General features: G+C 41.9%; 1 protein-coding gene and 1 pseudogene across 1 annotated transcript in view; one reads left to right on the top strand and one right to left on the bottom strand.

Annotated features, from left to right (window-relative positions):
* LOC139756395 (uncharacterized) overlaps positions 1-17,052 on the bottom strand; it is a 665,354-nt gene that overhangs the window by 1,109 nt on the left and 647,193 nt on the right. Inside the window, exon 26 of the transcript XR_011714330.1 lies at positions 1-3,784. This exon is cut by the window's left edge and continues 1,109 nt beyond it. The gene's annotated coding sequence lies outside the window, so the exon portion shown is untranslated. The remainder of the gene's footprint in view (positions 3,785-17,052) is intronic.
* Positions 9,673-11,727, top strand: LOC139756214 (uncharacterized; annotated as a pseudogene).

Here is a 17,052-nt window from a genome sequence, read left to right on the forward strand (position 1 = left end):
CGTAGCTGACGAGCACCTCAGTCCTCAGCAGGTGTATAGTGTATTTCATTTATCTATTTGATTTTCATTTAATATTTAATCTAAATTTCTAGCAGTCCATGGTATACTTTAGACACATGAGAGATGTATATTTAGTGGGTTAGAGGTGTGTTGATGAATTATCATTATGTGACCATGGTTGGTCCAGTAAAATGGTTAATCCAGCAAGGCTTTGGAACCAAGAGTGCCGGAAAATCGGTGGTGTACCTGTAACATGAAATTTCTACTTATTGCCTGCCTACCTTCACTTTAAAACATTCAACCCATAACCGATAGAATGATACAATAAATTTTCATTCTTCATATATATTTTCTAAAAACTTCTCTTCCGAAGTACCTATGAAAAAAATCTTACTTAGCTCTCCCAATTATAATTGACAAGATGATATGGTGAACTGTACTGTTCATCTATATTTTCAACACAATTCTCTTCCATTAATAATAATCAATATATTCAGAAAAACATAAGAGAAAATAGATTAAATACATGCAAATCTTACCAAATATCTGTCATTATCATCAGTTCAATTTATCAACCATATGTTTCATATGGTTGTGAGGCGTGGGCTATACAGAGAGTTGAGCGGAGGAGGGTGGATGTGCTGGAAATGAGATGTTTGAGGACAATATGTGGTGTGAGGTGGTTCAATCGAGTAAGTAATGAAAGGGTAAGAGAGATGCGTGGTAACAAAAAGAGTGTGGTTGAGAGAGCAGAAGAGGGTGTTTTGAAATGGTCTGGTCACATGGAGAGAATGAGTGAGGAAAAATTGACAAAGAGGATATATGTGTCACAGGTGGAGGGAACTAGGAGAAGTGGGAGACCAAATTGGAGGTGGAAAGATGGAGTGAAAAAGATTTTGAGTGATCGGGGCCTGTACATGCAGGAGGGTGAAAGGCGGGCAAGGAATAGAGTGAACTGGAACGATGTGGTATACCAGGGTTGACGTGGTGTCAATGGATTGAACCAGGGCGTGTGAAGTGTCTGGGGTAAACTATGGAAAGTTCTGTGGGGCCTGGATGTGGAAAGGGAGCTGTGGTTTCAGTGCATATAGGTATATATATTTTATACATGACAGCTAAAGACTGAGTGTGAACGAATGTGGCCTTTGTTGTCTTTTCCTAGCACTACCTCGTGCACATGCGGGGGGAGAGGGTTGTTATTTGTTATTTCATGTGTGGTAGGATGGCGATGGGAATGAATAAAGGCAGACAGTAAGAATTATGTACATGTGCATATATGTATATGTCTGTGTGTGTATATATATGTATATGTTGAAATGTATAGACATGTATATTTGCATGTGTGGATGTGTATGTATATACATATGTATGTGGGTGGATTGGGCCATTCTTTCATCTGCTTCCTTGCGCTACCTCACTAACGCGGGAGACAGCGACAAAGCAAAATAAATAAATAAATAATTATATACGTGTACAAGATGATTCACGAAATATTTAATTTGGTAGAGAAATCATTCATTCAACTTGAAGCCTCCCCATGATACCAAGAACCCTTTGTTCTTTTCCATAAACTGTAAATGTACCTTTCAGCAATACTAATACTATCATTTTAATCAAAAACTCACCAGCAAAGTCTGTGGGCTGTGCTTACAGAATACCCTGCAAAAGTTGTAACATGTTCTATATAGGACAGATTGGTAAGGATCTTTCTGTTAGACTTAAACATTAATATTGTATAAGAAAAGGACTGCTTTCCAATGCACTATTCATTCATATTAGAAATAATGACCACTGTACTGACTGGACCAATGCTACTTAAGTTAAAACTTGAAACTCTCTAATCAAGAGAAATACCATTGAATCTTCTCTTATTAAGTTTGTACACAAAGAATTCTACCATGAATATTAGGGAATGTCTGCATCAACTGTCCCATCCATGTAATCTGTGTAATCAAATTTCATGAAATATGTGGTGCTACAACTAACTACCAGAAGCCACGCACATATGGACACAAACAACACATTTCCTCTTCCCATACACATATTGATTCTAGAGTAATCCTCTGCCTTAGACTTAGTCTCCCATGAAGGTGTAGTACACGAAAGTGCCCTTGGGACTTACTGCATTTCATTTTCCGAGTGGTTATCAAAAAAATAAATAGTTCACTCACATCACTGTATACTACTACAATATGAATTTGGTGTTCGATCCATATGCTCAAGATGTGTTCCAATCTCTCTATAATCAAACATCAGGAATATGAGATCTTAAATGCACTGAAAAATGTTCCACACTTAACACTTTCTTAGATCTTCTCTGTACTATCATGAATAGCCCATAAAGCAGATTCACTAAGTCCAAGGGAAAGCTTAGTATTGGCTATTCATTTGCCTCTCTCATAAAGTATAAGAGCATCCAACTTAACCTCATTGGTGATGGCAATATGCTTCTTAGCACCACAGGTACCTAAAATACTTAACAAAACTAAAATGTCATGAGACAAGGAGCAAAACACGGACAATATACAGTATACTGCACCACAAAATATGGTAGAACTCCGTAACTATTGACTGTATCCATGTCATACTTATGCATGCTTCTTACATGGTCCTGTAAATGCCACACCTCCACAATGTCAGCCAAATGATGATTGAGTTATTCCAAACTTAAGCCTATGTAAATTAAAATAAAGTGTAAATGGACCTTGTGAGTTATTCTAAAATCAGCTTAAATCCAGTACACTTAAATCAACAGGCACTGGGATTTGGTTTTGAGAGGGTGGAAGACCAGGCAGGTGAGGTATAGTTTAAAGTAGAACAGATGAGGTATTTTGTATAAAATGGTAAGGGATTCTTTTCCATGTCCAAATCTGGTGCCAGTTAGATTCCTAATGGCATTTAGTTTTTGTACTGCTTTTGTGTTCATGTTATTGCTGTGGAAAGTGAATGTCTTGTGTGTGTCATAGGTGAAGCCTTGAAAGGAGTGACCATCCCTCCAAGGTGACTGTAGACAGAGTGCAAACTGGATTCACGTCTGTCTGTAAAAGAGCAATTGAAGATGTCTGTGGAGGTGCTGACATTCAGTTCTGGGTTTGCCATTTTTTCCAAATGTGTAATGTAGTCCTGCATGCAATGTCAAGGTCTTGTGACATAACTGTGAGATTGTTTGCACATGAAAGGACGTTCATGTTTAGGTTTGTCTGAGGTAATGAGGGGTTGTGGAAGAAGAGAATGAAGAGAACTGGATATGGAACTGCTCTGGCATAGCAGCTGGTTAAAAATATCCACCGATTTTAGTCATTGTTGTGGAGGGTCATGTCAAGAATTTGTTTTGAGAAGATGTGCCAAGGGACAGCCACAAATTCTTTTGTTACCTTCTTTTGCCACTAGTGCTATATGGGACGAGGTTGTGGTTGGTAGACTCCATCTAGGATGTTGGGCAAGTTTAGCCTGTAGTATGGTGACAGGGTGCTTGGGTATGAAGCCATGCTGAGTTGGTGAGAGTGAGATGTTTTCTTTAATTCTGCTGTGGAACACTCTTTTTTTTCACAAAGTCAGGATACTGAGAATTGAGTGATAAGAGGCAGTAGGATGAGGGAGAATTCAATGCATTTTAGGATTGGTACTATGAACTCCCATGGTGTAGCAGTAAGCGTTCTGACCATGACACATTTAGAGGCTGCCCAGGGTCAAGCGCACAGGTTTGAATCCTGGTTGGGGCAGTAGGTCCACAGTCATCCCAGCTGTTCATCCATCCCTAGGGGTTGGTCGATAAAATGGGTACCTGAGAAACAGCAATCAAGTATAATAAAAACAAATAAATATATATATGCTTTTTCTCTTTTTTTGAAATGGTTTGGTCACATATGTATACGTTGAGATGTATAGGTATGTATATTTACATGTGTGGACGTGTATGTATATACATGTGTATGTGGGTGGGTTGGGCCAATCTTTCGTCTGTTTCCTTGCATTATGGATGGGGTTGTTAGGGAGGTGAATGCAAGAGTTTTGGAAAGAGGGGCAAGTATGAAGTCTGTTGGGGATGAGACAGCTTGGGAAGTGAGTCAGTTGTTGTTCGCTGATGATACAGCGCTGGTGGCTGATTCATGTGAGAAACTGCAGAAGCTGGTGACTGAGTTTGGTAAAGTGTGTGAAAGAAGAAAGTTAAGAGTAAATGTGAATAAGAGCAAAGGTTTTAGGTACAGTAGGGTTGAGGGTCAAGTCAATCGAAAGGTAAGTTTGAATGGAGAAACACTGGAGGAAGTAAAGTGTTTTAGATATCTGGGAGTGGATCTGGCAGTGGATGGACACATGGAAGCGGAAGTGAATCATAGGGTGGGGGAGGGGGCGAAAATCCTGGGAGCCTTGAAGAATGTGTGGAAGTCGAGAACATTATCTCGTAAAGATAAAATGGGTATGTTTGAGGTAATAGTGGTTCCAACAATGTTGTATATACATACACGTCCCCACATGCAAATATACATACCCATACATCTCAATGTACACATATATATATACACACACAGACATATACATACATACACAGGCACACAATTCACACTGTCTGCCTTTATTCATTCCCATCGCCACCTCGCCACACATGGAATAACATCCCCCTCCCCCCTCAAGTGTGCGAGGTAGCGCTAGGAAAAGACAACAAAGGCCACATTTGTTCACACTCAGTCTCTAGCTGTCATGCAATAATGCCCGAAGCCACAGCTCCCTTTCCACATCCAGGCCCCACAGAGCTTTCCATGGTTTACCCCAGACGCTTCACGTGCCCTGATTCAATCCACTGACAGCACGTCAGTCCCGGTATACCACATTGTTCCAATTCACTCCATTCCTTGCCCGCCTTTCACCCTCCTGCATGTTCAGGCCCCGATCACTCAAAATCTTTTCCTCTCCATCTTTCAACCTCCAATTTGGTCACCCACTTCTTGTTCCCTCCACCTCCGACACATATATCCTCTTGGTCAATCTTTCCTCACTCATTCTCTCCATGTGCCCAAACTATTTCAAAAAACCCTCTTCTGCTCTCTCAACCATGCTCTTCTTATTTCCACACATCTCTCTTACCCTTACATTACTTACTCGATCAAACCACCTCACACCACATATTGTCCTCAAACATCTCATTTCCAGCACATCCACCCTCCTGTGCACAACTCTATCCATAGCCCACACCTCGCAACCATACAACATTGTTGGAACCACCATTCCTTCAAACATACCCATTTTTGCTTTCCGAGATAATATTCTCGACTTCCACACATTCTTCAAGGCTCCCAGCATTTTCGCCCCCTCCCCCACCCTATGATTCACTTCCGCTTCCATGGTTCCATCCGCTGCCAGATCCACTCCTAGATATCTAAAACACTTTACTTCCTCCAGTTTTTCTCCATTCAAACTTACCTCCCAATTGACTTGAACCTCAACCCTACTGTACCTAATAACCTTGCTCTTATTCACATCTACTCTTAACTTTCTTCTTTCACACACTTTACCAAACTCAGTCACCAGCTTCTGCAGTTTCTCACATGAATCAGCCACCAGCACAGTATCATCAGCGAACAACAACTGACTCACTTCCTAAGCTCTCTCATCCCCAACAGACTGCATACTTGCCCCTCTTTCCAACACTCTTGCATGCACCTCCTTAACAACCCCATCCATAAACAAATTAAACAACCATGGAGACATCACACATCCCTGCCGCAAACCTACATTCACTGAGAACCAATCACTTTCCTCTCTTCCTACACGTACACATGCCTTACATCCTCGATAAAAACTTTTCACTGCTTCTAACAAGTTGCCTCCCACACCATATATTCTTAGTACCTTCCACAGAGCATCTCTATCAACTCTATCATATGCCTTCTCCATATATATTATCCCTGGGGATAGGGGAGAAAGAGTACTTCCCACGTATTCCCTGCGTGTCGCAGAAGGCGACTAAAAGGAAAGGGAGCGGGGGGCTAGAAATCCTCCCCTCTCGTTTTTTTTAATTTTCCAAAAGAAGGAACAGAGAAGGGGCCAGGCGAGGATATTCCCTCAAAGGCTCAGTCCTCTGTTCTTAACGCTACCTCGCTATCGCGGAAAATGGCAAATATTATGAAAAAAAATATATATATATTTATAAATATATATCCCTGGGGATAGGGGAGAAAGAATACTTCCCACATATTCCCTGCGTGTTGTAGAACGCCACTAAAAGGGGAGGGAGCGGGTGGCTGGAAATACTCCCCTCTTGTTTTTTTTTTTTTTCCCAAAAGAAGGAACAGAGAAAGGGGCCCGGTAAGGATACTCCCTCAAAGGCCCAGTCATCTGTTCTAAACACTACCTTGCTAATGCGAGAAATGGCGAATAGTATGAAAGAAAAGAAAGAAAGATATATATATATATATATATATATATATATATATATATATATATATATATATATATATATATATATATATATTTCTTTTTCTTTTCTTTTAAACTATTCGCCATTTCCCGCATTAGCGAGGTAGCGTTAAGAACAGAGGACTGGGCCTTTTTTGGAATATCCTCACCTGGCCCCCTCTGTTCCTTCTTTTGGAAAAAAAAAAAAAAAAAAACGAGAGGGGAGGATTTCCAGCCCCCCGCTCCCTCCCCTTTTAGTCGCCTTCTACGACACGCAGGGAATACGTGGGAAGTATTCTTAATCCCCTATCCCCAGGGATAATATATATATATATATATATATATATATATATATATATATATATATATATATATATATATATATTTTTTTTTTTTTTTTTTTTATACTTTGTCGCTGTCTCCCGCGTTTGCGAGGTAGCGCAAGGAAACAGACGAAAGAAATGGCCCAACCCCCATACACACGTCCACACACGCAAATATACATACCTACACAGCTTTCCATGGTTTACCCCAGACGCTTCACATGCCTTGATTCAATCCACTGACAGCACGTCAACCCCTGTATACCACATCGCTCCAATTCACTCTATTCCTTGCCCTCCTTTCACCCTCCTGCATGTTCAGGCCCCGATCACACAAAATCTTTTTCACTCCATCTTTCCACCTCCAATTTGGTCTCCCTCTTCTCCTCGTTCCCTCCACCTCCGACACATATATCCTCTTGGTCAATCTTTCCTCACTCATTCTCTCCATGTGCCCAAACCATTTCAAAACACCCTCTTCTGCTCTCTCAACCACGCTCTTTTTATTTCCACACATCTCTCTTACCCTTACGTTACTTACTCGATCAAACCACCTCACACCACACATTGTCCTCAAACATCTCATTTCCAGCACATCCATCCTCCTGCGCACAACTCTATCCATAGCCCACGCCTCGCAACCATACAACATTGTTGGAACCACTATTCCTTCAAACATACCCATTTTTGCTTTCCGAGATAATGTTCTCGACTTCCACACATTTTTCAAGGCTCCCAAAATTTTCGCCCCCTCCCCCACCCTATGATCCACTTCCGCTTCCATGGTTCCATCCGCTGACAGATCCACTCCCAGATATCTAAAACACTTCACTTCCTCCAGTTTTTCTCCATTCAAACTCACCTCCCAATTGACTTGACCCTCACCCCTACTGTACCTAATAACCTTGCTCTTATTCACATTTACTCTTAACTTTCTTCTTCCACACACTTTACCAAACTCAGTCACCAGCTTCTGCAGTTTCTCACATGAATCAGCCACCAGCGCTGTATCATCAGCGAACAACAACTGACTCACTTCCCAAGCTGTCTCATCCCCAACAGACTTCATACTTGCCCCTCTTTCCAGTACTCTTGCATTTACCTCCCTAACAACCCCATCCATAAACAAATTAAACAACCATGGAGACATCACACACCCCTGCCGCAAACCTACATTCACTGAGAACCAATCACTTTCCTCTCTTCCTACACGTACACATGCCTTACCTCCTCGATAAAAACTTTTCACTGCTTCTAACAACTTGCCTCCCACACCATATATTCTTAATACCTTCCACAGAGCATCTCTATCAACTCTATCATATGCCTTCTCCAGATCCATAAATGCTACATACAAATCCATTTGCTTTTCTAAGTATTTCTCACATACATTCTTCAAAGCAAACACCTGATCCACACATCCTCTACCACTTCTGAAACCACACTGCTCTTCCCCAATCTGATGCTCTGTACATGCCTTCACCCTCTCAATCAATACCCTCCCATATAATTTACCAGGAATACTCAACAAACTTATACCTCTGTAATTTGAGCACTCACTCTTATCCCCTTTGCCTTTGTACAATGGCACTATGCACGCATTCCGCCAATCCTCAGGCACCTCACCATGAGTCATACATACATTAAATAACCTTACCAACCAGTCAACAATACAGTCACCCCCTTTTTTAATAAATTCCACTGCAATACCATCCAAACCTGCTGCCTTGCCGGCTTATATATATATATATATATATATATATATATATATATATATATATAAAGTTAAGAGTAAATGTGAATAAGAGCAAGGTTATTAGGTACAGTAGGGTTGAGGGTCAAGTCAATTGGGAGGTAAGTTTGAATGGAGAAAAACTGGAGGAAGTAAAGTGTTTTAGATATCTGGGAGTGGATCTGGCAGTGCATGGAACCATGGAAGCGGAAGTGGATCATAGGGTGGGGGAGGGGGCGAAAATTCTGGGAGCCTTGAAGAATGTGTGGAAGTCGAGAACGTTATCTCGGAAAGCAAAAATGGGTATGTTTGAAGGAATAGTGGTTCCAACAATGTTGTATGGTTGCAAGGCGTGGGCTATGGATAGAGTTGTGCGCAGGAGGATGGATGTGCTGGAAATGAGATGTTTGAGGACAATGTGTGGTGTGAGGTGGTTTGATCGAGTAAGTACGTAAGGGTAAGAGAGATGTGTGGAAATAAAAAGAGCGTGGTTGAGAGAGCAGAAGAGGGTGTTTTGAAATGGTTTGGGCACATGGAGAGAATGAGTGAGGAAAGATTGACCAAGAGGATATATGTGTCGGAGGTGGAGGGAACGAGGAGAAGTGGGAGACTAAATTGGAGGTGGAAAGATGGAGTGAAAAAGATTTTGTGTGATCGGGGCCTGAACATGTAGGAGGGTGAAAGGAGGGCAAGGAATAGAGTGAATTGGATCGATGTGGTATACCGGGGTTGACGTGCTGTCAGTGGATTGAATCAGGGCATGTGAAGCGTCTGGGGTAAACCATGGAAAGCTGTGTAGGTATGTATATTTGTGTGTGGACGTATGTATATACATGTGTATGGGGGTGGGTTGGGCCATTTCTTTCGTCTGTTTCCTTGCGCTACCTCGCAAACGCGGGAGACAGCGACAAAGCAAAAAAAAATATATATATATATATATATATATATATATATATATATATATATATATATATATATATATATATATATATTCTTCTTTTTCTTTCATACTATTCGCCATTTCCCGCGTTAGCGAGGTAGCGTTAAGAACAGAGGACTGGGCCTTTGAGGGAATATCCTCACCTGGCCCCTTCTCTGTTCCTTCATTTGGAAAATTAAAAAAAACGAGAGGGGAGGATTTCTTTTTTTTTTTTTTTTAAACTATTCACCATTTCCCACATTAGCAAGGTAGCATTAAGAACAAAGGACTGGGCCTTTTTTGGAATATCCTCACCTGGCCCCCTCTGTTCCTTCTTTTGGAAAATTAAAAAAAAAATGAGAGGGGAGGATTTCCAGCCCCCCGCTCCCTCCCCTTTTAGTCGCCTTCTACGACACGCAGGGAATACCTGGGAAGTATATATATATATATAGTGATGACAGCAGTAGTTCGTTGATGGGCACTGGACTTCCAGCTGCTGGTGGCCATCCAGAACAATGATGTCAACCATGCTCACAAACTTTTTCAGGCTGGAGTTGACACAGACACACGCTTCTCTGTCAACTCATAGCAGCGGCCAGCTCTCTGCCTCTGTGTTGAAAACAATGATCTTGACATGGTTCAGCTTTTGGTTGAGTTGGGTGTAAGCATAAACCAAGGAGATTCTGGAGGTCTGACCCCGTTACATATTGCATGCACCCATGGTTATCCTCATCTTGCCCGTCTCCTTATCAAGGCTCGAGCTAATGTCAATGCTCGCACTCACCAGGGACACACCCCACTCCACCTAGCAGCCTTGCGGGGAAGTCAAGCTTTGGTGGAACTATTATTGTCTCATGGAGCAGTTGTAGATGTTACCGATGTGGATGGTTGTACTCCACTTCATCGTGCTGCTGCATCAGCTAACTCAGAACTTGTAGAGGTTCTCCTTGCTGCCCATTCAAATCCTGCACAAACTGATAATCATGGTAATACAGTACTACACTATGCTGTTAGTGTAAATGGTGTGAGATCCTATACAGTGAAAATGCTTGCAGTTGCCCATCCACCTGCAGTTTGTGTTAATAACTGTAGTATGGGAACACCATTACATATTACTGTGCAAAGTGGTAAACAAGATACAGAAAGTGTCCTAGCAGCTGTGGTGGAGGTAGGGACAAGAGCAGCTTTAAATTCCAAGAATTCTTTAGGCCACACACCATTACACTTGGCCATTTTTGAGCACCACCTCAACCTCCTGCGAATCCTCCTGACTTCAGGGGCCGACACCAACACAGAGGATCAGCTTGGGCATACACTGCTGGTATCAGCAGCAAGAGATGCTACTTGGGGTGCAGTAGCACTTCTTTTAACTGCTGGGGCCCATACCAAACGACTAATTTAAGGTGGAAAAATAGAAAGTGAAGTTCAAAACGTAGGTATCCGTGCACTTCTTGAAGAAGCCACTCGACACCCTCAGCATCTTTCTAGTTTATGTTGTCGTACTCTCACAAACCATTTAGGCCCTGCAGCACTTCCTGGTCTTGCAAAAGCTGCTTTGCCACCTGTGCGGCAAGACTTCCTCACTTTTCAATCTCTTAATTTGTAGAAACGTGTCCCTCAAATTCATGGTCACAAATTTTTGTCTAGATAAAAAGCGTGTCGTAGAAGGCGACTAGAGGGGACGGGAGCGGGGGGCCAGAAATCCTCCCCTCCTTGTATTTTTAACTTTCTAAAATGGGAAACAGAAGAAGGAGTCATGCGGGGAGTGCTCATCCTCCTCGAGGGCTCAGACTGGGGTGTCTAAATGTGTGTGGATGTAACCAAGATGTGAAAAAAGGAGAGATAGGTAGTATGTTTGAGGAAAGGAACCTGGATGTTTTGGCTCTGAGTGAAACGAAGCTCAAGGGTAAAGGGGAAGAGTGGTTTGGGAATGTCTTGGGAGTAAAGTCAGGGGTTAGTGAGAGGACAAGAGCAAGGGAAGGAGTAGCAGTACTCCTGAAACAGGAGTTGCGGGAGTATGTGATAGAATGTAAGAAAGTAAATTCTCGATTAATATGGGTAAAACTGAAAGTTGATGGAGAGAGATGGGTGATTATTGGTGCATATGCACCTGGGCATGAGAAGAAAGATCATGAGACGCAAGTGTTTTGGGAGCAGCTGAATGAATGTGTTAGTGGTTTTTGATGCATGAGACTGGGTTATAGTGATGGGTGATTTGAATGCAAAGGTGAGTAATGTGGCAGTTGAGGGAATAATTGGTATACATGGGGTGTTCAGTGTTGTAAATGGAAATGGTGAAGAGCTTGTAGATTTATGTGCTGAAAAAGGACTGGTGATTGGGAATACCTGGTTAAAAAAGCGAGATATACATAAGTATACATATGTAAGCAGGAGAGATGGCCAGAGAGCGTTATTGGATTACGTGTTAATTGACAGGCGCGCGAAAGAGAGACTTTTGGATGTTAATGTGCTGAGAGGTGTAACTGGAGGGACGTCTGATCATTATCTTGTGGAGGCTAAGGTGAAGATTTGTATGGGTTTTCAGAAAAGAAGAGTGAATGTTGGGGTGAAGAGGGTGGTGAGAGTAAGTGAGCTTGGGAAGGAGACTTGTGTGAGGAAGTACCAGGAGAGACTGAGTACAGAATGGAAAAAGGTGAGAACAATGGAAGTAAGGGGAGTGGGGGAGGAATGGGATGTATTTAGGGAATCAGTGATGGATTGCACAAAAGATGCTTGTGGCATGAGAAGAGTGGGAGGTGGGTTGATTAGAAAGGGTAGTGAGTGGTGGGATGAAGAAGTAAGATTATTAGTGAAAGAGAAGAGAGAGGCATTTGGACGATTTTTGCAGGGAAAAAATGAAATTGAGTGGGAGATGTATAAAAGAAAGAGACAGGAGGTCAAGAGAAAGGTGCAAGAGGTGAAAAAGAGGGCAAATAAGAGTTGGGGTGAGAGAGTATCATTAAATTTTAGAGAGAATAAAAAGATGTTCTGGAAGGAGGTAAATAAAGTGCGTAAGACAAGGAAGCAAATGAGAACTTCAGTGAAGGGCGCAAATGAGGAGGTGATAACAAGTATTGGTGATGTGAGAAGGAGATGGAGTGAGTATTTTGAAGGTTTGTTGAGTGTGTTTGATGATAGAGTGGCAGATATAGGGTGTTTTGGTCAAGGTGGTGTGCAAAGTGAGACGGTTAGGGAAAATGATTTGGTAAACAGAGAAGAGGTAGTAAAAGCTTTGCGGAAGATAAAAGCTGGCAAGGCAGCAGGTTTGGATGGTATTGCAGTGGAATTTATTAAAAATGGGGGTGACTGTATTGTTGACTGGTTGGTAAGGTTATTTAATGTATGTATGACTCATGGTGAGGTGCCTGAGGATTGGCGGAATGCATGCATAGTGCCATTGTACAAAGGCAAAGGGGATAAGAGTGAGTGCTCAAATTACAGAGGTATAAGTTTGTTGAGTATTCCTGGTAAATTATATGGGAGGGTATTGATTGAGAGGGTGAAGGCATGTACAGAGCATCAGACTGGGGAAGAGCAGTGTGGTTTCAGAAGTGGTAGAGGATGTGTGGATCAGGTGTTTCCTTTGGAGAATGTATGTGAGAAATACTTAGAAAAGCAAATGGATTTGTATGTAGCATTTATGGATCTGGAGAAGGCATATGATAGAGTTGATAGAGATGCTCTGTGGAAGGTATTAAGAATATATGGTGTGGGAGGCAAGTTGTTAGAAGCAGTGAAAAGTTTTTATGAAGGATGTAAGGCATGTGTACGTGTAGGAAGAGAGGAAAGTGATTGGTTCTCAGTGAATGTAGGTTTGCGGCAGGGGTGTGTGATGTCTCCATGGTTGTTTAATTTGTTTATGGATGGGGTTGTTAGGGAGGTGAATGCAAGAGTTTTGGAAAGACGGGCAAGTATGAAGTCTGTTGGGGATGAGAGAGCTTGGGAAGTGAGTCAGTTGTTGTTCGCTGATGATACAGCGCTGGTGGCTGATTCATGTGAGAAACTGCAGAAGCTGGTGACTGAGTTTGGTAAAGTGTGTGAAAGAAGAGAGTTAAGAGTAAATGTGAATAAGAGCAAGGTTATTAGGTACAGTAGGGTTGAGGGTCAAGTCAATTGGGAAGTAGGTTTGAATGGAGAAAAACTGGAGTAAGTAAAGTGTTTTAGATATCTGGGAGTGGATCTGGCAGCAGATGGAACCATGGAAGCGGAAGTGAATCATAGGGTGGGGGAGGGGGCGAAAATCCTGGGAGCCTTGAAGAATGTGTGGAAGTCGAGAACATTATCTTGGAAAGCAAAAATAGGTGTTTGAAGGAATAGTGGTTTCAACAATGTTGTATGGTTGCGAGGCGTGGGCTATGGATAGAGTTGTGCGCAGGAGGATGGATGTGCTGGAAATGAGATGTTTGAGGACAATGTGAGGTGTGAGGTGGTTTGATCGAGTAAGTAATGTAAGGGTAAGAGAGATGTGTGGAAATAAAAAGAGCGTGGTTGAGAGAGCAGAAGAGGGTGTTTTGAAATGGTTTGGGCACATGGAGAGAATGAATGAGGAAAGATTGAACAAGAGGATATATGTGTCGGAGGTGGAGGGAACGAGGAGAATTGGGAGACCAAATTGGAGGTGGAAAGATGGAGTGAAAAAGATTTTGTGTGATCGGGGCCTGAACATGCAGGAGGGTGAAAGGAGGGCAAGGAATAGAGTGAATTGGATCGATGTGGTATACCGGGGTTGACGTGCTGTCAGTGGATTGAATCAGGGCATGTGAAGCATCTGAGGTAAAGCATGGAAAGTTGTGTGGGGCCTGGATGTGGAAAGGCAGCTGTGGTTTCGGGCATTATTGCGTGACAGCTGGAGACTGAGTGTGAACGAATGGGGCCTTTGTTGTCTTTTCCTAGTGCTACCTCACACACACTAGGGGGGAGGGGGATGGTATTCCATGTGTGGTGAGGTGGTGATGGGAATGAATAGGGGCAGACAGTGTGAATTGTGTGCATGGGTATATATACATGTGTCTGTGTGTGTATATATATGTGTACATTGAGATGTATAGGTATGTATATTTGCGTGTGTGTGTGTACATTGTGTATAGGGGTGGGTTGGGCCATTTCTTTCGTCTGTTTCCTTGCGCTACCTCGCAAACGCGGGAGGCAGCGACAAAGCAAAAAATATATATATATATATATATATGTATATATATATATATATATATATATATATATATATATATATATATATATATATATATATATGGATGAGAAGTGGACTATGGATAGAGTTGTGCGCAGGAGGATGGATGTGCTGGAAATAAGATGTTTGAGGACAATGTGTGGTGTGAGGTGGTTTGATCGAGTAAGTAATGTAAGGGTAAGAGAGATGTGTGGAAATAAAAAGAGCGTGGTTGAGAGAACAGAAGAGGGTGTTTTGAAATGGTTTGGTCACATGGAGAGAATGAGTGAGGAAAGATTGACCAAGAGGATATATGTGTCGGAGGTGGAGGGAACGAGGAGAAGAGGGAGAACAAATTGGAGGTGGAAAGATGGAGTGAAAAAGATTTTGTGTGATCGGGGACTGAACATGCAGGAGGATGAAAGGAGGGCAAGGAATAGAGTGAATTGGAGCGATGTGGTATACCGGGGTTGACGTGCTGGCAGTGGATTGAATCAAGGCATGTGAAGCATCTGGGGTAAATCATGGAAAGCTGTGTAGGTATGTATATATGCGTGTGTGGACGTATGTATATACATGTGTATGGGGGTGGGTTGGGCCATTTCTTTTGTCTGTTTCCTTGCGCTACCTCGCAAACGCGGGAGACAGCGGCAAAAAAAAAAAAAAAATATATATATATATATATATATATATATATATATATATATATATATATATATATATATATATATATATATATATATTTTTTTTTTTTTTTTTCCAAAGGAAGGAACAGAGAAGGGGGCCAGGTGAGGATGTTTCCTCAGAGGCCCAGTCCTCTGTTCTTAACGCTACCTCGCTGAAGCGGGAAATGGCGAATAGTATGAAAGAAAGAAAAGAATATATATATATATATATATATATATATATATATATATATATATATATATATATATATATATATATATCACCACTACTTGTTATCACCTCCCCATTTGCGCCCTTCACTGAAGTTCCCATTTGCTCCCTTGTCTTACGCACTTTATTTACCTCCTTCCAGAACATCTTTTTATTCTCCCTAAAATTTAATGATACTCTCTCACCCCAACTCTCATTTGCCCTTTTTTCACCTCTTGCACCTTTCTCTTGACCTCCTGTCTCTTTCTTTTATATTCTCCCACTCAATTTCATTTTTTCCCTGCAAAAATCGTCCAAATGCCTCTCTCTTCTCTTTCACTAATACTCTTACTTCTTCATCCCACCATTCACTACCCTTTCTAATCAACCCACCTCCCACTCTTCTCATGCCACAAGCATCTTTTGCGCAATCCATCACTGATTCCCTAAATACATCCCATTTCTCCCCCACTCCCCTTACTTCCATTGTTCTCACCTTTTTCCATTCTGTACTCAGTCTCTCCTGGTACTTCCTCACACAAGTCTCCTTCCCAAGCTCACTTAGTCTCACCACCCTCTTCACCCCAACATTCACTCTTCTTTTCTGGAAACCCATACAAATCTTCACCTTAGCCTCCACAAGATAATGATCAGACGTCCCTCCAGTTGCACCTCTCAGCACATTAACATCCAAAAGTCTCTCTTTCGTGCGCCTGTCAATTAACACGTAATCCAATAACGCTCTCTGGCCATCTCTCCTACTTACATAAGTATACTTATGTATATCTCGCTTTTTAAACCAGGTATTCCCAATCATCAGTCCTTTTTCAGCACATAAATCTAGAAGCTCTTCACCATTTCCATTTACAACACTGAACACCCCATGTATACCAATTATTCCCTCAACTGCCACATTACTCACCTTCGCATTCAAATCACCCAACACTATAACCCGGTCTCGTGCATCAAAACCACTAACACACTCATTCAGCTGCTCCCAAAACACTTGCCTCTCATGATCTTTCTTCTCATGCCCAGGTGCATATGCACCAATAATCACCCATCTCTCTCCATCAACTTTCAGTTTTACCCATATTAATCGAGAATTTACTTTCTTACATTCTATCACATACTTCCAGAACTCCTGTTTCAGGAGGAGATGGAGTGAGTATTTTGAAGGTTGGTTGAATGTGTTTGATGATAGAGTGGCAGATATAGGGTGTTTTGGTCGAGGTGGTGTGCAAAGTGCGAGGGTTAGGGAAAATGATTTGGTAAACAGAGAAGAGGTAGTAAAAGCTTTGCGGAAGATGAAAGCCGGCAAGGCAGCAGGTTTGGATGGTATTGCAGTGGAATTTATTAAAAAAGGGGGTGACTGTATTGTTGACTGGTTGGGAAGGTTATTTAATGTATGTATGACTCATGGTGAGGTGCCTGAGGATTGGCGGAATGCGTGCATAGTGCCATTGTACAAAGGCAAAGGGGATAAGAGTGAGTGCTCAAATTACAGAGGTATAAGTTTGTTGAGTATTCCTGGCAAATTATATGGGAGGGTATTGGTTGAGAGGGTGAAGGCATGTACAGAGCATCAGATTGGGGAAGAGCAGTGTGGTTTCAGAAGTGGTAGAGGATGTGTGGATCAGGTGTT

The sequence above is a fragment of the Panulirus ornatus genome, chromosome 21, assembly GCF_036320965.1.
Source record: "Panulirus ornatus isolate Po-2019 chromosome 21, ASM3632096v1, whole genome shotgun sequence".
NCBI lineage: Eukaryota > Metazoa > Arthropoda > Malacostraca > Decapoda > Palinuridae > Panulirus > Panulirus ornatus.